At 44.0% G+C, this 23,706-nt stretch overlaps 6 non-coding genes across 6 annotated transcripts; 4 read left to right on the top strand and 2 right to left on the bottom strand.

The window, feature by feature from the left end:
• Positions 1-13,373: 13,373 nt before the first annotated feature.
• On the bottom strand, positions 13,374-13,445 carry trnap-agg (transfer RNA proline (anticodon AGG)). Its single transcript has one exon. It is a non-coding gene; the product is annotated as a tRNA-Pro (tRNA).
• Positions 13,446-13,935: 490 nt separating this feature from the next.
• trnap-ugg (transfer RNA proline (anticodon UGG)) lies at positions 13,936-14,007 on the bottom strand. The gene has a single exon. It is a non-coding gene; the product is annotated as a tRNA-Pro (tRNA).
• Positions 14,008-14,949: 942 nt separating this feature from the next.
• Positions 14,950-15,063, top strand: LOC132896433 (U5 spliceosomal RNA). The gene has a single exon (XR_009656043.1). It is a non-coding gene; the product is annotated as a U5 spliceosomal RNA (small nuclear RNA).
• A 198-nt stretch (positions 15,064-15,261) lies between these two features.
• Positions 15,262-15,448, top strand: LOC132897366 (U2 spliceosomal RNA). Its single transcript, XR_009656306.1, has one exon. It is a non-coding gene; the product is annotated as a U2 spliceosomal RNA (small nuclear RNA).
• A 1,478-nt stretch (positions 15,449-16,926) lies between these two features.
• Positions 16,927-17,041, top strand: LOC132895908 (U5 spliceosomal RNA). Its single transcript, XR_009655877.1, has one exon. It is a non-coding gene; the product is annotated as a U5 spliceosomal RNA (small nuclear RNA).
• Positions 17,042-19,391: 2,350 nt separating this feature from the next.
• trnat-ugu (transfer RNA threonine (anticodon UGU)) lies at positions 19,392-19,464 on the top strand. The gene has a single exon. It is a non-coding gene; the product is annotated as a tRNA-Thr (tRNA).
• The last annotated feature ends 4,242 nt before the right edge of the window (positions 19,465-23,706 follow it).

Genomic DNA, 23,706 nt, shown 5'->3' with positions numbered 1-23,706 from the left:
ACAAAACACAGGAACAGTGGCGGCCTCTAGAGGCCAAAATAAACACGACATGAAAAGGAAATAACAGCGGCCTCTAGAGGCCAAAACAGTCCTAGTCCTAACAGGACCCCCCCCTCTAGGAGCGTCTCCTGACGTTCCCAGGGCGATCCGGATGGGCCGAATGGAAGTCCCGACATAGTTCTTTATCAAGGACATCCCGAGCAGGAACCCAGCAGCGCTCCTCAGGACCATAGCCCTCCCAGTCCACCAGATATTGCAACCCGCCGCGGACCCGGCGGGAGTCAAGCAGGCGATTCACAGTGAACACAGTCTGACCCTGGAAGATGCGGGGGGGTGGGGGGTTCCTAGGGGCAGGGGCATACGTAGACGTCAGTACGGGCCGTAACAGGGAAACATGGAAAGTGGGGTTGATCCTCAGAGTCCGGGGCAACTGGAGCCGGTAGGAGACAGGGTTCACCCTGCGCACCACCTTGAAGGGGCCAATGTAGCGAGGAGCAAGCTTGCGGTTCTCCACCCGCAGTGGAAGGTCCTTAGTGGACAGCCAAACACGCTGCCCAGGGCGGAAAGCGTGTGCAGGTCTTCTATGGCGGTTGGCCTGAGTCTGGTTGGTTCTGGAGGTCTGTATGAGGGTCTTCCTGACCTTGCTCCAGGTCTTGCGACACCGTCTCACATATTGGTTGACCGAGGGCACCCCCGCGTCCTCCTCCTGGTCCGGGAACAGAGGTGGCTGGAACCCGAATTGGCACTGGAATGGCGACAGCTTGGTGGCCGATGACTGCAGGGTGTTGTGGGCGTACTCCGCCCATGGCAGCCAGGTGCTCCACGATGTCGGGTTATCCATAGCCAGGCCTCGCAGGGTGGTTTCCAGGTCCTGGTTGAGCCTCTCCGTCTGACCATTGGACTGTGGGTGAAACCCAGAGGAGAGGCTGGCAGTGGCTCCGATGACCTTGCAGAACCCGTGCCACACTCGGGAGGAGAACTGGGGCCCTCGGTCTGAGACGATGTCCTGTGGAAGACCAAAGACTCGGAAGACATGATTAAACAAAAGTTTCGCAGTTTCAAGAGCAGAGGGGAGTTTGCACAGTGGTATGAAGCGGCAGGCCTTGGAGAATCTGTCAACTAAGACCAAAATGACCGTGTTACCTTGTGACTCAGGAAGACCCGTGATAAAGTCGACTGCCACGTGGGACCAGGGACGCCGGGGAATGGTCAGAGGATGCAGGAGACCCTGGGGACGCTGTCGTGGGTTCTTGGTTCTGGTGCAAACCTCACAGGACAGGACAAATGACCTTACTTCCTTCTCCATGTTAGGCCACCAGAAGCGTCTTTTCAGGAAGTCCAGGGTCCTCCGAGCTCCCGGGTGGGCGGTGAGAGGGGAAGAGTGACCCCACTGGAGAACCTTGGCCCGGGCTTGATGTGGGACGTACAAGAGGCCTGGTGGCCCCATCCCAGGACCGGGGTCCTGGCGTTGGGCTCGTCGGACAGCCTCCTCAATACCCCAGCGGACAGGGGCCACAATCCGGGACACAGGGATAATAGGCCCGACTTCATTCTCCCTGTTAGTGGCAGAGAACAGTCTGGACAGTGCGTCAGGTTTGGTGTTCTTGGAGCCGGGGCGGTATGAGAGGGTGAAGTCAAACCGACTGAAAAACAGGGCCCACCTAGCCTGTCGAGGGTTCAGTCTCTTGGCTTGCTGGAGGTACTCCAGGTTCTTGTGGTCAGTCCAAACCAGGAATGGATGTTGTGCTCCCTCCAGCCAGTGCCTCCACTCCTCAAGGGCCAGTTTGACCGCTAGCAGTTCTCGATCCCCCACATCGTACCGGGACTCAGCAGGACTCAGGCGGTGGGAGAAGTAAGCGCAGGGGTGCAGCTTTCCTTCCGAACGTTGAGAGAGCACCGCGCCGACACCACTGTCCGAGGCGTCCACCTCCACGATGAATGGTTGGGAGGTGTCCGGGAGAACCAGAATGGGTGCCGTGCAGAAGCGGTCCTTGAGGTCTTTGAACGCCTTTTCTGCCTGAGGAGACCAGCCATAAGATCCACCTGTCCCTTTGGTGAGGTCTGACATGGGTGCTGCCACAGAACTGAAGTTCCTGATGAACTTGCGGTAGAAGTTAGCGAATCCTAAGAACCGCTGAACCTCCTTAACGGACTTGGGAGTAGGCCAATCCCGGACGGCCAGGGTCTTGGCAGGGTCCATTTGGAGTTGGCCTGTCCGTACAATAAATCCCAGAAAGGAGACCTCGGGAACATGAAATTCGCATTTCTGGGCCTTGGCGAACAGATTGTTCTGTAGCAGCCTCTGGAGAACCTGGCGGACATGGTGGCGGTGCTCCTGCACGGTCTTGGAAAAGATAAGGATGTCGTCGAGGTAGACAAAAACGTATAGGTTAATCATGTCCCTTAAGACGTCGTTGATTAGGGCCTGAAAAACAGCTGGTGCGTTGGTGAGTCCGAAGGGCATCACCTGGTATTCGTAGTGCCCAGACGGGGTGTTAAAGGCAGTCTTCCACTCGTCTCCCTGTCGGATACGGATGAGGTGGTATGCGTTCCGTAGGTCCAACTTGGTGAAGACGGTGGCGCCTTGGAGCAGGTCGAAAGCTGTGGACATCAGCGGAAGGGGATATCGGTTGCGCACAGTGATCTTATTCAGGCCCCTGTAATCAATACATGGTCGGAGCCCCCCATCCTTCTTGCCGACAAAGAAGAAGCCGGCTCCAGCAGGTGAAGTGGAGGGTCGAATAAACCCAGAGACCAGGGCATCTTTGAGGTATTCCTCCATGGCCTTGCGTTCTGGCTGAGAGAGTGAAAACAGTCTGCCACGAGGAGGGGTAGTCCCAGGGAGCAAGTCGATGGCACAGTCGTAGGCCCGGTGCGGAGGAAGAACGGCGGCCCTGCTCTTGCTGAATACCTCCTTGAGATCCCAGTACTCTGTGGGAACTTGAGATAACTCGGTGAGATCAGGGGGCTCGGCAGGAGACACAGGAGAGCTAGAGAGCAGACAAGAGGCATGGCATGCAGGGCCCCATTCCACAACCTGGCTTGTTACCCAGTCTATGCGAGGGTTGTGGCGAGTAAGCCAAGGAAGGCCTAGAATAACTGGGAACTCAGGTGAAGGAATCAGGTGCAGGGATATTTCTTCCTTGTGACCTTGAGACTGGAGGAAGACTGGAGAAGTAACTTGAGTGACTCTTCCATCACCTAACGCTTGGCCATCGAGGGCAGACACAGACAGTGGGACTTCAAGAGGTGCAGTCGGAATATTGATGCTTTGGGCGAAGTGAATATCCATAAAGTTCCCAGCCGCCCCTGAGTCTATCAAAGCTTGACAAGAGTGGACAGACTCACCCCAGGAGATGGAGACCGGGATGTAGATTCCTTGGCCAGGGAGTCCGGGAGAGAGGGTAGGCCCCGTCACAACCCTCCCTCGGCTGGACGGGGCGGTCCTTTTCCCAAGAGTTCGGGACATGATGCTCGGAAGTGACCAGGCTTGCCACAGTAGATGCAGCACTTGTCCCTCCTTCTGCGCTCCCTCTCAGATGCGGAGAGGCGAGTACGACCCACTTGCATGGGTTCTGGACAGTCACTGAAGGAGGTAGACGGTCTCCAGGTAGAGGTAGGGAGGCTGGGGGGGCTCAAGGCTTGATGGCGTTCTCTCATCCTGTTGTCCAGACGAATAGCATGTGAGATGAGGGTTTCGAGGTCACTTGGGCATCCAATAGAGGCCAGACCGTCCTTGATGGGGTCAGACAGACCATGGTGGAAGGCTGACACCAGGGCAGTCTCGTTCCATCCACTTACTGCTGCGAGTGTTCGGAACGAGATGGCGTAATCTGCGACGCTTCCTCCTTGCCGGATGGACATGAGCTTTCGGGCTGCGTCGGTACTGATGTCTGCCTGATCGAAGACCCGAAGCATCTCTTCAGAAAACAGCTGGAAATCAAAGCACTCAGGTCCCTGTCTTTGCCAGATAGCAGTAGCCCAGGCTCGCGCCTTACCAGCTAATAAGGTGATCACAAAGGCAATCTTGCGGCGATCCGTAGTGTAGGTGGTAGGCTGAAGCTCAAAGGTGAGTTGACACTGGGTAAGGAACTCTCGGCACTCACTGTGCTTGCCGTCATACCTCTGTGGTGCAGGAAGGCTGGGTTCGCGAGGTGAAGAAGGCAGCATTGCAGGAGGCACTGGAGCAGGAGTGGGAGCTGGATCGGGAGCAGGAACTGGATCAGGAGCAGGAGATGCAGGCAGAGATGTCAGCTGTGCCAGGGTTTTCCCAATTTGCTGAAGCAGTTCCTCGTGGCGAGCGAGGGCCTCACGTTGGCTGGTGAGCGTACGTCCATGAGCGTCCATGGTCGCTCCGAAGCGTGTCAAAGCTGCCATAATTCCCTGAAGGTTGGCCGGGTAGACAGTTGAAGCAGCCTCTGCTGAGTCGGTCATGACGGAGTCTTTCTGTTAGGGTTTTGCTGAGATTTGAACCTGGTTCGTTGGTGTGATAATCCAGCAAACCCCCACTAGGCCACCAGGGGGATGACTCAAATGCAGAGGCGTGAGGCGGAAGTAGAAAAAGAATCAAAAGGTTTATTTAAACTATATACACTATATACAGGGCAAAACAAAAGACAAAAAAAACCAAAGAGTATAATCCAAAAGAAAAGCAAAGTGCAAAAATTCAAAAGCTAAGAAGATCATAAAACACAGTACAAAGGAAACTGGAGATAAACATAACAGCACAAAGACTCCGTGACAAGAGGACTGAACTCAGGGGTATAAATAGACAAACTAATTAAGGACACAGGTGAAGATAATTAGGCAATTAACACAAACACAAAACACAGGAACAGTGGCGGCCTCTAGAGGCCAAAATAAACACGACATGAAAAGGAAATAACAGCGGCCTCTAGAGGCCAAAACAGTCCTAGTCCTAACAGCTGATACATCTAACATTGACTAGCCAGCTAACTGCACTAACATTTCCACTGGGACAAAAAACCCTGTCCTGTGGGGAAATTCTGACTGACTTTCCGCTTCTTTGTAAAGAATTTCCTCATGTCCATTGTGTCTGGGGACGGAGCAAATACTGCAAACAATTCATCATCAACCAAGAATACCCCATTAGGCTAAGCTTATTTCATTGTTTAGTTGAATATTAATTTAACGTGTCCTAGGGTTAATTTTGAGGGCATAGAACAGAAGAATAAGGTTTTAGCAAAAGCTAGACATTGTGAGGTTGCAATGGGGCTGACGTCACCTCCTCCACTCTTGAGCAGCTGCACCAACATTTCTGTGCTCGCGCTGAGATTCACTTCACTCGCGCGCGGTGAGTTGTTGTAGGTAACGCCCGGAAAACCCAGAGTGGATTTTCAGTGCTCTGTGTATTCTCTTATCGATCAAGTGGAATGGATTCTTTCACGAAGCAATAGAAACGGCGCTGGGTGAACTCATATTTTATGTTAAATGTGGGGGGGTCCAAACGAAGAATTATGAAATGTGAGGGGGACATGTCCCCTTCACATTCAATGGTGGCGACGCCCATGGGTTTTCCAGTTGCACTCAGTACAGTGTTGTATTGCTCCGCTTATTTTAACAGGCCATTGTTAGGGAAATAGTCTTCTTCCGCCGGTGGAAGAAGTCCCTTCTTGTTTACTGAAAAATGTGTATATTTTGGATAGAATTCGAAATATGACTTATCTGCAATGTATTCCCATTTTTCAATGTTGCCTTAAAGACACTGCAAACAGTTGTTTTTTTCTGTAGCTCCCATCCCCCATTCCCGCCTTATTTTTCTTCTCCTTTTTTCCAACTGATGACTTACAAACCCAAGTTCAATCAACACATACAAATCTGCGAAATTCTCAAATAGTCAACACAATGGATAGCAATAAGTTTTACTTTCTAAAACTCATAAATGTAACCCCCAGGGGGAGTACCAACCAGTACAGTTTACTATTAAATCTGAACATTAACCAAACCCACAAGCAGGGGATCCCAATGAAGGGAACAATAAAGGAGAGAGAGAGACTGGAGTATTAAAATAAACAATTTATTTTTTCAATAAAAATATAAATAAAACACACACACACATTCAGTCCTTGGGCTACACACCTTGAGGGCAACAACAATCAGAATGGACAGATCTTAATGTTTCAAACAGTTCAGCAGACAAGAAAACAATACAAAAATGCACAAATCACTGACTGTGGTTACACTGCATACCAATGGCCACACAAAGAAAAAGGAAAATAAATTTAAACAAACCAGTGAAGCAACGAAAACACAAAGTGGCCAAAACCAAAAATTGTTACCCTTCAACACTAACCCAAATGACCCACAACTTACACACCGCACACACATACACACACCATACACACAAGCATGCAAACACCCAGCCCACCGGTAGCGACTACCAAATACACACCGTGAGCCGACCTCTCACACGGACACACGGACACACGCACACACTTTAAACTAAAAATGGGGCACAGGAAAAACAGTGGCTGGGGTGGCGTAGAGTGCTCCACCTGCAAGGAAACATGGTTATAATATACCAAAATCAGGTTCACACGGCTGTCATTTTACAAACTTTGGTCACAGAGGCAGTCTGAACGGGGTAAGATGTTAAAACCTACACTACCTGTATGAATGTCAGCCACAACGTAGAATCAGGGGTTAGTCGGTCGCCTTCACAGCAAAGTTGATGCACTAGGTTTTGCGGTCCTCAGCCAATCACCAATGTTCACGCTACAATAAATTCATCCCGCATGAATGTAATGTATATAAACGCTCGACGCGTTAAAAAGAAAGAAAACCGGCACTTACGTTCTCTGGACACAGGCAGAGCACAACACGCCACAGGATTACGGCAGCACGAAGGATTACAGCAAATCACTAACGTGGATTTCTCTCCAAAGAGATGCAAAACACGAGGCCAGTGAGCAAGAGGCCAGCTCATAAGGAGGCAAACCGACCAAACGGAGATGGGGCACCACGACAGGCAGGCAAGGCAAACAAACCAGACAGAGGTGAAGCACGACGACAGGCAGACAAAGCCCCAAAAAATAACACGAGTGGGAAACGCTGCTACTCTTAAGGTGTCATGCCAATTGCCAGGGCACCTGATCTTAATTTCAACCACGTCCACTACGCTACACCACACCCATTAAAGGCACCTACTGCCAATCGAGCAACCCCTTGCCCATGTTACATAAAGTTGAGTTCAAAATCCAAAAATTGTCAGAGCTCTTTGTGTTAAAGAGAGGTAGTAAGTGGACATAACTAAATGAGGCTGCAATTTTTTTTTACAGTGTACGGTTATTCTGCAGTGCCAAATACATTACTGTTTCTGAAATGTGATCAGGAAATTTTACTGGATCACAGCAGATATATACTGGGGCATGTGCCCCAGTAAAATGGGTCTGGCGACGCCGATGGACAACTCATAAATTCAAGCAACAGGTTAAACGCAAGCTTGACCCTTCCTGTGCGGTGAGCTCTTTGGGATGGCACTTCTGACTTTTGTTTCCAGATTGTAGGAACTGCTCCACGTACCAGACATCAATCAAATCCTTCTATGTGAATCTGCCTCACAAATTTATCTTTTGCAAAATGTATGGAGCAGACACCAAACTGTCCTGTCAGCTTGAAGTTACCTCTCTTTGTTGGTACAAATCAAACCCATTCATTCTGCAAGTGTCCTGCTGACTTTGGGCTACAATGGATCAAAATTCTGCTTTTTTTCATCAGCTACACTTGAACGACACACCTCTTAAGTGTCAAAGGCTTAGATGAACACACTTTCCAAAGAAAAAGGCCGCACCTTGCATATAATGTCCTTTTATTGCACAAACGCGTTTCGGCGTGTGCCTTCCTCAGTGTGCAACAATGTAACCACAAAAACATTTTTAAATACCCACACCCATTACCACACCCCATTACAACAAACCAATGACAATGAAGTATTTAGACCATGTGTCAAAATAATCCTTCAATTGGAAAAATACATTCACAAAACATTACAAACATTATGTGCATATTTACAATTATGCAATGCAGTATAGCCATCAGTACATTATTACCTTCATAAAAAAACAAGTCAGGGATAGCTCTTCATTCATCCCATTCGGTATACACGTATTCAAATTAAAAATGTACCACGCCTCTCGCTGTAAGAGATGGTTCTCTCTATTTCCCCCTCGTGGAGACCTATAAACCATCTCTAGTCCCATAAATTTCAACATACTAGCGTCATGGCCAGCAGACTGGAAATGCCTTGCCACAGATGATTTTTCATCGTTTTTTCTTATTGAGCATTTATGTTCAAAAATTCTCGTTTTTAACTGTCTCTTCGTTTTACCCACATAAAGTATTCCACAAGGACAAGTCAAAAGATAAACGACAAAGGTAGACAAACAAGTAATTCTTCCCTTGACTTTATACGTTTTTCCTGTTTTAGAGTGCGTAAATTCTTTTTCTGTAAGCATAAAGTTACATGCTGCACAGTTAAAACATTTAAAATTACCTTGTGAAACACGTGGAGGAAAAGATAAAAACGGTTGAGTGAATGCAGGGAAGTGCGACCGCACTAGTTTATCACGCAGACTTGGCGCTCTTTTGTAACAACTGCGTGGTAGATCCTGAAAAGAATTACTAATATTTGGGTCACTCTGCAGAATATGCCAATGCCGTTGTACAATAGTTTTCAAATCATTTGAGATATGACCATACGTAGATACTAGAGTGACAGGAGGAATAATGTTAGAACGGTTATGTCTAGCACTATTAGTAAGTAGATCTGAGCGCTGAATATTGCGCACACGCTCTAAGCAATTGTCCAACAAGTGGCCCGCATATCCCCTGTCGCGGAATCTTTCGCACAATTCCCCTGCTTGTTGCTCAAATACTGCCTCGTTGTTACAAATCCTGCGCACTCTCAACAATTGACTATAAGGTAAACTACGTTTAAGAGAAGGTGGATGGTAACTCTGATAATGTAAAAAGGTGTTGCGATCAGTATCTTTACGGTATATTTCAGTATGCAAGACATTGTCAACCTTTTTTTGAACCTGTCTTCAACTCCGACTGTCAGCAGAATTCATGGAATTATGAAAAATTAATCATTCTAATCTGTAAAAATCTAATCAATACATTATTAAATGTTTAAATTCCCTGTTATATTTGTTTTATAAGTGGTTTTGCTGCATTAGGAGATTTGGGCTGATCTGAAATTGCTGTAAATAAGTATAAATCATGACAAATAATTTAGTATGACAAGTTATTATTATTATTACAATGTGATTGATTTATTTACTTTGTAATAATGAAGCCTGTTATTTCATTGAGGTGAGGAACAAACCAGCTGCTGCTCTTGGTAATATTATGAAAGATGTCTCCAAGCCATTAGGCCTTAAGAGGTGTGATGCATTTTGTGTGTGAAGTTTGCTGGATTGAGTGAAGGTTGCACAGAGAGAGAGAAAGAAACTGGGCGTTTTATTTATTTGTGTTTCTTATTTCCTCCTTCAATCCTCATTGGGGCCTTTGACAGACCTGAAGGGAGAAAGATCACGTCTCAGGTTCTGATCTAAAAATATTGGGACCTGAGAGAAGTGGTGCTTGTGAGTTCTTGCTGCTGAGGAAGGAGAAGTTTCTTCAAAACATGTTACACTTAAGTCTCTATCATCGAGCCTTTGACACCAACAAAAATACTTCAATTAAAGCTCTAAAGGATTCTTATAATGCTGTAAATATTTGTAAGTTCCTGGTTACATAGCACTAGGAAACTCAGGACAAGAACTCCATGAGATGTACATGGAAAAAGCATGAGGTTGAGAAAATTACAAGTTAAAAAAGACAAGAAGACAGAGTCATCTATATCCCTCACCCTATATACCAACTATATACCAAGTTTCAAGATATTATTTGTCACATTTTTCAAGTTCTGCTGCAGGAAACCAACCCTACCTCTTTATACTGACCTCAGCAGCCCATGGCATAAGCCCACCGGACCTTTGGTCCAGGTGAGCTAAAAATTAAAATTTCTCACATTTCTTCGTCTCAAAAGGCACATATACATTACTTAATCAACACATAAAGAAAAGAAAGAAAGCACAACTTTATTCATCATACACTTGTGAAATTTCCTCTCTGCATTTAACCCATCTGAAGCAGTGAACCCACACACATACCTAGAGCAGTGGGCAGCCATGCTAACAGCACCCGGGGAGCAGTTGGGAGTTAGGTGCCTCGCTCAAGGCCATCCCATATTAACCTAATCGCATGTCTTTGAACTGTGGGGGAACCCAGAGCACCCAGACACAGGGAGAGCATGCAAACTCCATACAGAAAGGCCCCCTCTGGCTGCAAACCCAGAACCTTCTTGCTGTGAGGCAACCATGCTAACCACTTATACCACCATGCCACCCAAAATTATGCCTACTCAGGTAGCTTTTTTTTTTTTTCTTGCCATGACCCAGATTCGAACCGGGGCTGCTGCGGCCACAACGCAGAGTACTAACCACTATACGATCATGGCAAACTACTCAGAGATGTACACAGATTAACTTTCAAGACCATACCACTCATAGTTTCCAAGTTCTGCTCTGGAAACAAAACCTCAGACTAACCTGAGAGACAGTCTGAAATTGTTTCTATGGAAACATGAAAAATTTAAATTTCTCAAATTTCTTAGTATGAAAAGGCACATCTGCATCACCTTGTTAATATGTATACCAAGTTTCAAATCCGTATCATGAATAGTTTTGGATATATGCTCCGGAAACAAACATTGCTCTTAGAAACTAAGTCAAAATCTATTTTTTATGTAAAAATTTGAAAAATACTTGAGAAAGTAGCCAGAATGTACAGTCCATTGACACACTGCATTATTTAAAATGTGTCCTTTTTTTGTGAGGCAAATAGTAATTATGATTATAAAATAAATTCATTGAAAGATGTGTAAAGTACTTTTATATAACAATAAATTGCTTAACAATTGTTGTAATAATAATTATAATTGTTAATTAATACTTAATTAAAATTATAATTATTATTACAACAATTGTTAAGCAATTTATTGTTATATAAAAGTACTTTGCACATTTTTCAATGAATTTATTTTATAATCATGATTTATTTCTTTAATATACATGTATTTATCAAAAGTGAGGTGATGTTGGGTGCGGGAGGTTTTTGCATGACCCAATAAAAATAACTTCAAAAAAGTAATATATGAGTAAAAGTTCACCAAATGCAACATCGGGAAAGTAGAAATTTTGAAAACACTTTCACAATCATAACCCCAGTGCAGGGTCTTCAAGGTTCTGCTGTGGCCCCAAGCTTCAGCAGCTGTGAAAGAGTTAAGGCTCCATGGCTCAGTGTTGCGAGCACTGATCTAGTAAACCTGGGATTGTGAGTTCAATTCTCACTGGGAGGAATGCTTTGAAGGTGGAAGGATGATCTAGGTAAAAGAGGGGATATTGAAAACACTGACACTGGAAAGTGCTGCTTATGACTTCTCATCACCTGAAGACCACTTTCTGCTGCTCAGAAGGGCCTCATAGGGACAGTTTGGAGATTGCTGAGGGTCTGAAGTTGTCTTTGGTGTGTAATTTCTGCAAAGCACTTTGCCCTCAAGTCTCCATCAATGCCCATTGTCAGGTAGTATTTGGAGGCTACTTTGCAAAATTTGCTAAGTCTTGCTTTTGGTAATAATATACAAGTTCAGATATGAATTCATAAATCTGGGCTTGTTGTAATGTTTGTAGGCTGCTGTTTCATAGTTAATTATGCAGGGGAACTTTGCGCATAAAAAGAGCCCTGAAACCACATATAGGGAATTGGTATAAAAGTATTACATAATTAATATGCAATTATTATATCCATAATAGGTGTTATTTGTGGCATGCAACCTTTTTACTCAGGTCAAAAGCAGGGTTCATACATTAGATACCCATTTAACCCTAAAAGGGCCTAAACTACTGAGTGGGATCAGTTAGAACCTCAGAGGTGGTGTGCTGCTCAGTCTATTCAACTGACATAACTTTCTGCTTTTCGGAGTTTGTTACTCTATAGATTCTTTATCTAAAAGTATGTTTGTTTCAAGATTGATGAAAAAAAGTGTTTAACAAGGTGACTGATTTTCTGTTGGGGTCCCATAACTGTGAGATTTGTTGCAAAAAATATTTCAGCAAGTTAGTCGCTTTGTTGTGTGTCTATCTTTGCCTGTCTGTACGTTTGCATGCTTGTGTTAGATGTCTGCCATAATTAAGAATATAACTCTTTCTTACAAATTGTAGATAACTAGTGAACCTGTTAGTTATAGAGTTACTGAAATGTCTGATGCTTATCTGTCCATGCACTCTCCATACAGAACAACAGACAGTCCAGCAGATACAGAGGAAACTGACATTGTCTAGTTGTGAAAGTGACATTGTTCCCTGTAGAACAGGATAAAGTGGCTAGAGATAATGAGATGAGAATAACTGCTTTTATCTTCATGTTTTGTGTTTGAATCCTTAGGCAAAGTGTTACTTCTTGATGTAGTTTGCACATAAAAAAAAACTGTGAGCAGCTTAGTAATAAATGTATCACAGAAATTTCTAAAATGAGAGATTGTGAGCTGAGTTCTGGAATGTAGATAAGCTATAAATATTCTCAAGTTCTGTAGCAATAGTGTAAAATATTTTAAAATCCGTAATGTGAGTGATGAGGTACGAACGTCCCAGCAGGCATTGAGCTTGGTGAGCCCTCATGGATGTGCCTGCAGCTGGATTGGTGCGAACACTGCGAGTTCATCAGGAAGTGGTGGAACCCAGAGCCTGGATTGCCATGGCCCATTACAGATGCTTGGGAGGGTTCGGATGTCCGGTCACAATCCGTCACATTCTGTGAGCCATTACCATGATGGTTGCGAAGAGTTTCCTCAACCAAGACTGAATCTAAAGACAGTTCAAAAAAAAAAAAAAAAAATCCACTTCCTTCCCAATGTGAGTTTCGAATTTTCGAATGAAAGACTGGGGTGAATAATCACTCCGAGGTCTTTTACTGCTACACGTGAAGAAACAGAAAGGCCATCCAGAGTGACTGTGGAAACAGAAAACTTACTTCGAGCTGCATGTGGTCCCAGGACAAGTACTTCCGTTTTGTCAGAGTTAAGCAGAAGCAAATTAATAAGCATCCAGTGCCTAATGTCCTTTACACATTCCTCAATTCAGGTGAAGAAAAAGGAACCCAAACCAATTTTTCATTTATTTGCCAACTTCACAGTGTATTCGAGCACATCACACAGGGCAAGGCAGGGATTTTCTGATGTCACTTTCATTAGACTCGCACTCCAGCGACATCCCTGACACCCCAGTCCAGATCAACCATTTAAGGTAAAGCCTGGGCTCGTCCGGGAGTTGAACCCAGGACCTCTCGCACCCTAAGCGAGAATCATACCCCTAGACCAACGAGCCAAACCATCCAAAGCAAAGGATAAATTAGGAAAAAAAATCCATCCGCTTCTTTCTCCGCGGCAAAAGGTTCGATGTCATCCTAATCCAAAGAGCCAACGATTGAGGACGAGTTCGAAGAGCCTTCGTGTCTTTTTCAAAAGTCTCGGTATCAAGAACGCACGCCACTGCAGAGAATAGGATACAGTCCGTGTGGAAACAAAAGAACGGACTGGCGCAAACGATGTCACGCGTGCAGCGCCGCCGACCTGTAAATCGCAGCGAACTAATAATGGCGGCCGAGCTTTGAGTGATTTTTGGAACAGAATTCAGATGCAAAAAAGCAGTTTTCCAAATCATTTTTTGATTTATCCGGCAACTTTACAGCGTATTTGAGCACGTCACACCTTCTGATGTAACTTTCATGAGATGAGCACTTGAAGAGCAATTCAGCCAAGTGAAATCCCTGATACCCCGGTCCAGATCGACCATTTAAGGATTTAAGGTAAAACTTGGGCTTGTCCGGGAGTTGAACCCGGGACCTCTCGCACCCAAAGCGAGAATCATACCCCTAGACCAACAAGCCAACCTACAACTCACGAAAAGGGGGGGGGAACACCACCGTCCACTTCTTTCCCAATGTGCAAAATTCACAGCTGTAATGCAGCCCCGGCTGTGTCATATATAATCACATACAGACCCAGTCTACAATAGAAACAATATAAGCAGCCGTTCGCCAATGAAAATACATTTCTAGAGAAAACAAATAGTGTTAGCTTAAAGTTTAGAGGCATCTATGATCTAATAATGATGCTCTCAATTTTATAAAATTAAACTTTGCCTTAGGATGTAGCACAAGCGAATATTTTTGCCTCGAGCCCCAGGAAAAAGTTGTCAATAATTATTTAGGTTTTCAGTCCAGTGATCAGAATATTTTTAAAGAAATATTGCTGCTGGCTCATCCAAGTTTAATGCTTCATTGAAATGTGCTTTGAGTTGTTTATTTGTATGTTGGTCACATTTGGCTTGTGTTTCTAAACTTATACTTTTGTAATGTCAGGGTTCAAAGCTCACACAGCTGCAGTCACGTGACCGCGCCTTTTGATATGACTTAGTGTTCCGACTGATTCACAAATCACAACAAAGGATAGAGGACAAGGACAGAGACTGAAGATCTTAATTCATTTACTTAAAGACAATAGAAATATTTACTAAATGAATGAATGGTGTGAGTAAGGCAATTAATCAGTAGTGTTAGACAGTGCAAGCATGTGATGATAGTGGAGTGAAGAGCTGTAACATGAAAGAAAAAACAAATACAAAACAAAGCTATAACAAATAACCAAACCCAAGCCAGCAGGTGATGAGCTCCAAGCCCCCGCCATTTCCCAAAGGCTCCTCCTTTTAAAGGAGATCCCAGGTGTTTCCGTAATGAGCTCCTCAGCCACAACTCCAAGCATCACAGCGGCAGCGCTGAGAGTCTCCCAGCCTCCAATCCAGTGTCACTAACCTGATCCAGTGTTCAGTGCAGCTCAGGTTTCTCTGCACTGACCGCAAATCTTTCACCTTTTACTAAACATTTCCGGGGAGAGGGATGTTAATGAGCTCAGCTTATTTTTGCAGGCTTTGCTCTGGTAGAGCTGGACATGTTTCATGGTCAAATGTTAGAAATATCGAACCTTTTGCATGGAACCCCCCAACACACACACACACACACACACCAAGCCGATGTCTCTCTTCAAAAGGATCCAGCTGTTGGGGGCGGAGTCTAGCTGTGTTTACCTTTCTGGAGTTTAATATTTGGAAGTGGTTTATTTAAAGCTGCTCACTATAAAATTTTATCGCTTCTCGGCCTTTTGGCTAAGATCAAGTGTAGTATTTTATCAGTTCAATATCTGATATGTTCTCTAAATGAGGAAGATATATTAAAGCAGATTTTTAGAACAGGGAGTTGGAATAAGGGCTTGCTCTTTCTGCTCCATGCATCAACCTGGTATTGCAGTATTTCCAAGAATGGTGCCCTTGTTTTAAAAAAAAGGGTAAACTTTTTTTTCTTAAATAGTTTAGTTTAATGTTTGTGTTTTCTTTGTAAAAGTAGATAATAGCAAAGAGCTACTGTAGAACTGGGGCTTGCTTTTTCTATTCCATGCATCTGCGTGATATTATAGTAGTCCTAGAAAGAGTTATTTTGTTTAAAAAGTTAAAAAAATATTTTTTTTTTTGTCTAGTCTCCTGTTTTCTGGTTTTCTCCATGTTTAACAAGCAACTGGACTGTTAGTCTGCAGTAATACTTTTTCATAAGACAGATCACATAACATCTACCTTCTGCTTTCTTTCTTTTTATTTACTTACTGGCTTATTTATTTCTCTGCCTGTTTGCAATGGCTAAGAAAGCTGTAAAGATGCAAGAGATTGGCCCAGGCCACCTTACCCTGGACCAGCTTTCTGGACTTCCAGTAGTGTTTTCACCAACATCACCAAAGCATGAAAGTTCTAGATGTGTACCATATTAGAGGTTTTGATTTCTGTAAACAGTGTTTCTATTTCACTCTAGAAAAAAAAAATCACAATTTTTATCATGGTATTGGTTAAAGAGACTTACAATAAAAAGACAGAAACTGCAAGAAAATATGTAGAAAGCCTAGAGCCCAGTGTAAGAGTCTACTATCTGGGGAAACTGCAGTTAATCAACAGCCTGGAACCATATGAAATGGGAAAGAAACCGAGTGAAAACAACGTGTTACTGCCGGCTGTAACATACCCAAACATCAACTATTTTTTTTTTTTTTTGCCAAGTCCATACACTGCTGAGGATCTGAAGTGTTTCAAGGGACTAGAAGCCTAGAACCAGATGTGCTGTGACTGGGTCAGGGAATGAAAAGCACGGAAATTTGGTGACAAATGTCTGGTGAAAGCAAAGGTGTGTACTGTGTACATTACATGTACAGTGATATACTGTAGGTCATGCGTGCACATCCCCTGTGGGCCTACCTCAGCTGACAGCAGATGGCTGAATGTGATTTTTAACTTTAGCTTACTCTCAAGAGAACATACAGAAGCACCATCACAGCTAGACAGGAGAAATATGGTGTTATGTTTAATTTTAAGACATAGATCAAAACTTAAAAAAAAAAAAACCTCATACCTGATACAAAGTGAACTGAACACACTCTTATGTTGTGCGGATTTTTGTCGGTCAGATCCTGGTTTAGTTTGGCAAGCCAGAGACGACGACACTCCTCTGACAATTTTCTGTTTTCCTCCCCCTGATTTTCAATTATTTTAGGTAATCGGTGGAAGTGCAGATGTTTCTCGCAATCTGAGCGATTGTGGCAACCCAAAACTGTGCAGTAATTCACCATTATTTGGTTTGTTTATTGAAACATTCACAAAGATTGCTTTGTTGTTGATGTGTCCAATGACTCCAATATGGCCGACTTCCGGTTTGATGACGTCATGTGAAAACACTCTATACAGTTTCACTAGCCTGATCCAGTGTTAAGTGTAGCTCAGGTTTCTCTTCATTGATGCATAAATCTTTCACCTTTTACTAAAGATTTCTGTGGAGAGGAATGTTAATGAGATCAACTTATTTTTGCAGGCTTTGCTCTGATAGAGCTGTAAATTTTTGGTGGGCAATTGTTAGAAATATCAAGCTTTTTGCATGGACCCCCCCCCCCCCCCCCCCCCCCACACACACACACACACAAAAGCCCCTTTCACCATATTTTTTTTTTATATGACTTTGATCTATAGCTGTCAAAGGCCTCTGCCTTAAAACCGATTACCGCTGTGACGTCACACACTCAGGGCTGGCTGGCTCAGCGGGGCAGCTCAAATGCCAACTTTGTGGTCAATTTTAACTCTCAAAAAATATATATTTTTATTCCCATTTATGCAGCAAACAAGGGTCAAGGACGGAGATATTATCCACTCAGAAATGTATTTAAAAATAAAGGTTCTGCGTATCTCATTTAAGCATGTTAGAGTTTTTTTTTTTTTTTAAATTAACATGAAAACATCTAGGGGGCGGCACGGTGGTGTAGTGGTTAGCGCTGTCGCCTCACAGCAAGAAGGTCCTGGGTTCAAGCCCCGGGGCCGGCGAGGGCCTTTCTGTGTGGAGTTTGCATGTTCTCCCCATGTCCGCGTGGGTTTCCTCCGGGTGCTCCGGTTTCCCCCACAGTCCAAAGACATGCAGGTTAGGTTAACTGGTGACTCTAAATTGACCGTAGGTGTGAATGGTTGTCTGTGTCTATGTGTCAGCCCTGTGATGACCTGGCGACTTGTCCAGGGTGTACCCCGCCTTTCGCCCGTAGTCAGCTGGGATAGGCTCCAGCTTGCCTGCGACCCTGTAGAAGGATAAAGCGGCTTGAGATAATGAGATGAGATGAAAACATCTACAGAAGTAAAGTTGTGCAATCTGAAACAGTGCAGGAAGTTTTAAGTTTTTTAGACAAAAAAAAAAAACACAGTCATGGTGTATTAGTCAAGGATTTTACTATTTTAGAATTGCAAAACTGTCTTCAAGGTTTTAAACAAGGAAAGTCTCCAGGAGCGGTTGGACTCCCTCTGGAATTTTATCAAACCATTTGGGATGTTTTAGCAAATGACATTTTGACTGATTTTAAAGAATTTGAAAGATTGACTCGACTTCCAGACAGTTTCAGGATAGGGATAGTTGCTTTACTGTGCAAAAAAGGTGACAAGACAGACTTGAGGAACGGGAGACCAATCATCCTTTTAAATTTTGATTGTAAGCTTTTTAGCAAACTATCACGACGTATGTCAACAGTTTTAGAAGACGTGATCCACCCGGATCAAGCCTGTGCCATCCTCCTGAGGAAGCTCACGGACAGCCGAGTGCTTGTTCGAGACGCCATCTGTTTTGCGAGGGACATAAACTTTCAGCTATTAGTTATAAATTTAGACTTTGAGAAAGCCTTTGATCGGGTCTCACACCAGTATCTTTTTCAGGTACTGGAAAAGATGGGTTTTCCAGGGAGGTTTAAAGAGTGGGTGGGTCTGCTGTATCAAGATATTTGCAGCAGAATTTTGGTAAATGGGCACTTCACAAAAGTGATTGATGTTCGCTCTGGTGTCCACCAGGGGTGCCCATTATCTCCACTCCTGTTCATAGCCTGTATTGAGCTGCTGGTGCAGATCTTGAGAAAGGACAAAAAAGTTTTCTCCAAAGCCTGCCATACAGTCACAGTTTGCGACCACGAGCTTGCCATTTTATTCACCGACAATCCACAGAGAAGTTTTTCAATTGTTCTTTGCAAATGCTTAACCTGGAATAGAACAAAGGTTGTATTCAGTCACGTGACTTTTGCTTGCGAGTTTAATTCCAGTAAAGTGGTGGTCAGACAAACTGATTTGGCTGCTGGCATGTAAAGAGTTAGTGAAACTGTCTCTGATTCTTGCTTTTTGTAGGCGTCTTTGTGGTGATTGCTAAGATGCTTCAAGTTTTAATATTGGGTGTAAACAAACCATAGCTGCTGGATTCTCAATCTTCCCTGCCCTTCTCATTCAGTAAACAATATGTTTTTTTTAATTATTTTTATTCTCATCTCATTATCTCTAGCCGCTTTATCCTGTTCTACAGAATCACAGGCAAGCTGGAGCCTATCCCAGCTGACTACAGGCAAAAGGCGGAGTACACCCTGGACAAGTCGCCAGGTCATCACAGGGCTGACACATAGATACAGACAACCATTCACACTCACGGTAAATTTAGAGTCACCAGTTAACCTAACCTGCATGTCTTTGGGGGAATCCGGAGCACCCGGAGGAAACCCACACAGACACAGGAAGAACATGCAAACTCCGCACAGAAAGGCCCTCACCGGCCACGGGGCTCGAACCCGGACCTTCTTGCTGTGAGGCAACAGCGCTAACTACTACACCATTGTCGTCGCGCCAATCATTTTGAGTAATTTTGCATGGATCAATAGAGAGGTACTTGTTTAAGGCTCCATAGCTCAGTGGTTAGAGCACTGGTCTTGTAAACCAGGAGTGGTGAGTTCAATTCTCACTGGGGCCTTTGACCTACCTTCTGAAGGTAGAGAATTGTGCCTGAAAAAAAGTGGTGCCTTATCATTTGTTGCTTGAGAGCTCTCACTGTTTCTTCAAGTCAGTTCTACATCAGTGAGTGAGTTGATATCAATGAAAAGACTGCAGCTAAAACTCTAAGGATTCTTATCATGCTGCACATATTTGTAAGTTCCTGGTTACACAATTGCAGTTTTGGACTATATAGCGCTTGGAAACTTGGGGCAAGAAGTCTATGAGATATGCATGGAAAAAGCAAGAGGTTGAGAAAATTACATTAAAAAAAAAGAACCAAAAACACTGGTTAGATTTTTTTGGTTGTAGTTCTCATCACCTGAAAACCACTGGCTGCTGCTCAGTGTGTTTAGCCAGAATGTACAGCCCACAGCCCACTCTATGATTGACACACCACATTATTTAAAATGTGTGTCCATTTTTTGTGAGGCAAATAGTAAACAGAAGCTAACTGCAGCTAGGAACTAAAGTTGTGAGTGATGTTATAGCAGTTTCTGTGGGCTCTATTGAGGATTGGCACAGGAGCTTCAAGGTTCTGCTGTGGCCCTAATCTTCAGCCACTGTGAAAGAGTCAAGGCTCAGTAGTAAGAGCACTGGTCTCATAAACTAGAGATTGTGAGTTCGATCCTTGCTGGGGCCTGTAAGGGACGCTTTGAATGTAGAAAGGTGATCCAGACAAAAGAGGGGATATTGAGAAGGTGAGCAAGTGCTGCTCATGATTTCACATCACCTGAAGACCATTCTCTGCTGGTGAGAATGTCTCCATTTGGACAGTTTAAAGATCAGTGTTATTACTGTGGATGAGACTGAGGGCTTGAAGGTGTCTTTGGTGTGCAATTTATGCAGAACACTTTGCACTCAAGTCTCCATCAATGCACAGTTGATAACATCAACAATGGACCATGTGATGATGGCTGGCGAGAAGATGTGTTTGGACAGCATGCAGTCATCTTATCAGGGAAGTTCACTCTTTTTAATCAGCTGCCTTTTTTCTTTAGTTCTGAAAAAAAAAATACTGAGGTCTGGACCTCAGTGACCGCATAGCTGGTGACGGACATAATTTTAATACAGCCTAATTCCCAATAAAGCTGTTCTCATTTACATTTTTTTTTCTGTTTCTGTTATCAGGCAATGGAACGAGTATGAAATAGTGACTAAAACATGGCCTATTAAAACAACATGTTCACCAGCAGTCACACCCAAGCCATTTTCACGCTGCTGCTCTGCACTGAGAAAATTCCTATTTTATAACCTCAGTGTCATCTGACAAAATCAGCATGCACATAATTTTAAAGAAAACAACCGTGCAGTGATAATTACTATATTTACATATAAAATGATTACTCAGAGAGAAAGCTTGAAGAGACAAGGTGTTTTCCTTATTTTTTCTCTCCCACAGTGCACAGCCTCTGTCTGCCTGGGAAACCAACCACAAGAAGGATGTTTCGCTTTCAGTCAGGGATGATTCGGCCTCATCTGCCCTGTAGTGAATAAACCTTTTAATCCTCTGGAGACAAAGATATCGTCTTTTGAAAGTAGCTAAGATTTGTCCAAAAACACAAGATTTGTCATTAGTCGCTTTTTTTTTATTTAAAAAAAGTTACTAAGTTGGCAATAACGCTTCGAGAACTGACTGTTCACTTGTTGCCTAATATTTCCCACTTCTTGTCAGGTGCCATTGTAACGAGATAATCAATGTAATTCACTTCACCTGCCAGTGGTGTTAATGTTATGGCTGATCGGTGAATATAAATGTACTATGTATGTATGACTGAAGAACAGATCGAGCCTGTATAATTGTGTAAAGTGTTATTTATATAATGACAGAAGTCTATATCTCTGGGGTGTGTGTGCAGGATCCTAGTACTTGGCCCACAGTAAGATAACGGACTATGCCATCTTGTGTAGAAAGGAGAAAGATTTTAACACACCAAGGCTATCTATCTATCTATCTATCTATCTATCTATCTATCTATCTTCTTTCACTCATCCCTTTCACTTTGCCCCATTTTGCACAGATAAAAATGGTTGCTGGGAATAAGAAGTCTTTTTTGTGGACCTTTCTGGAAAGCTTTCTAGCTCATGTAGATGAGCAGATTATTAAGTATTCTGTTAGCAGGATGGGAGGGAACATGCATAAAGTGGGTAGTTTTTTTAAAATTCATATTTTCTGGTAGCCTGGCAAGCCAGACTAAATGTGAATATTTAGTCTGGCCTCGATCCGTAGACATTTCCGACGGGGGGGGTAGGGACAACCCGCTGTCTTTCAAACTGTCTCTGTGAGTATAGGCCAACACTCTGACCAATCAGTGCAACAGTGACTGTGACGTAGTCAGAGCGACAGAAAGCAGTGGGGGAGACCTTGAAATAAATAATTTTTCAAAATGCCTATTAATTAATAAACAGGTTCTAGATATTAAGAAGTTTGGAGATAATGACCACAAGTTTGGAGTCTGTACCACATACTTAACATACACTCTTATTTTTTTCGTGTTTTTCAAGGGTTTGCTTAAACTGTTTTTGAGTTTTTATTTTTATTTAGTGGTGTTTGGTGAAATAATTTCCTTTAAATTTAAAATAACGGGAAAATAAGAAACAATCAAAAAGTAATGTTTCAAAGCTGTTTATTAATTCTTCATACTGCACAAACTAGCCCCATCCTTTTGGCTACGAGCGGAGCCAGCTGGTAGATCAGACTTTTGCCATAGCCGGTCGGCAAAACAGCGAAAACGTCCTTCTTGAAAAGGAATGAGCGAAGAGCCTCTTCCTGCTCATGTTTCAACGAAAACTCCAAGTCTAATTCTTCTAAAACTGATTCCAAAGGGGAGTCAAACTAGCGCTGTTCACTAGCCGTAGCCATCTTTCCTGCTGTGCTTTCTCCAGCATCGCACAGCCTTGTCGTCACTCCTGCAAAAGCCCGCCCAAAGAATCCAAACAAAAACCTTGCGTTATGATTGGCACGATTTGATGCCCGGGGTGTTTTTGTTTATATGGTGCGAGGCTAGACCCATTCGCTAGGCAAAAATATTTTTGGCCGCTAGGCGGATGCGTCTAGTTTACTAGGCTAATTTTCTGGTAAAGATCCTCAACTGAGGTAAGAGAAACTCTGATGATGGTTCCAGTGGTTTTCATTATGTGTTCTAGCGGCTTGTGCTTTGACACAGAATGCAGTTTTTCAGAGAAGATACTCACAGAGCTGCACAGGATGCTGTCTACGGTTCCCCTAAATGTATTGAAGCTCGGAGGGGTGAGGTTTGCTCTCCTGTCTCTGCAGAAAAGTGAGACACGGTTGGGATTTTCTGGCACAGATAAGATCCTCTGTCATGTGCACCCCAAGACTGTCTCCATGATCACACTAGCAGAAGAGCACAGATTGATCAGCGTGGGACTGTGAGTCCTACTGGGGTCAAAAATCATCTCTTTTGTTTTCCTCCATGGACTGTTGCTTCTACTGTAATCCTCTGACCCACTTCACCTTCTCTCTGTATGTTGGCTCATACAATTTAATGACAATAAAATACAATTAAATTCAGTTTTACCTGGAGAATGCTTTTAACCATGGACAAAGGTGGGGTTTACATTAGACCGTATCAGCGGATCATCAGATTAACGTTTTTAAAACGATTAGCGTGCACACAGCAACGCCAATACACGATTTGAGTGCACACAGCAACGCCAATACACGGATACGCTCAGCTCCGCAGGCATCCTGCGCTCCAAATCACTCCGCCCTGAACAGCGAGTGCCCTCTGGAGGGTGCGCACTCCGGCCCTGCGCAGCTCACAGAGCGCGCGAGTGAAGCGCACGAGCAGTGATTCGGGACTGAGCCGCTGTGTGTGTTATCCTAGTGCATATCGGGTATGCGCGTCACTTACCACTTGCAAGTGGAAGGATGGCAAGCCTAAAGGCAATCATAACTACACAATGGGCAGTATTTGCATCAGTATTTTCAGTATTTTCATACTTTTATACTCTTTAATGAAAGGTGATACAAGGCGGAAGTCCGCGCCGTTTTTCAGCAGTCGCGTCACATGACCAACGCCAGCGAATCAGGAAGGTGGATGTCACAGTGACGTTGTCCAATGACGACGCCAGCTAGAGCTCAGCACAGCGTATCCGCGTATCCGTGTATTCTCAATGTTTACACAGCACCGGACCAGACACGATCTGGATTAAATACGTGGACCCTGGCGGATTCCCGTTTCCCGGCGTTTCCAGG

Source organism: Neoarius graeffei, chromosome 1 (genome assembly GCF_027579695.1).
Source record: "Neoarius graeffei isolate fNeoGra1 chromosome 1, fNeoGra1.pri, whole genome shotgun sequence".
Taxonomy (NCBI): Eukaryota; Metazoa; Chordata; class Actinopteri; order Siluriformes; family Ariidae; genus Neoarius; species Neoarius graeffei.
Note: the sequence above shows the minus strand (reverse complement) of the source record. Positions and strands in the feature narration are given on the sequence as shown.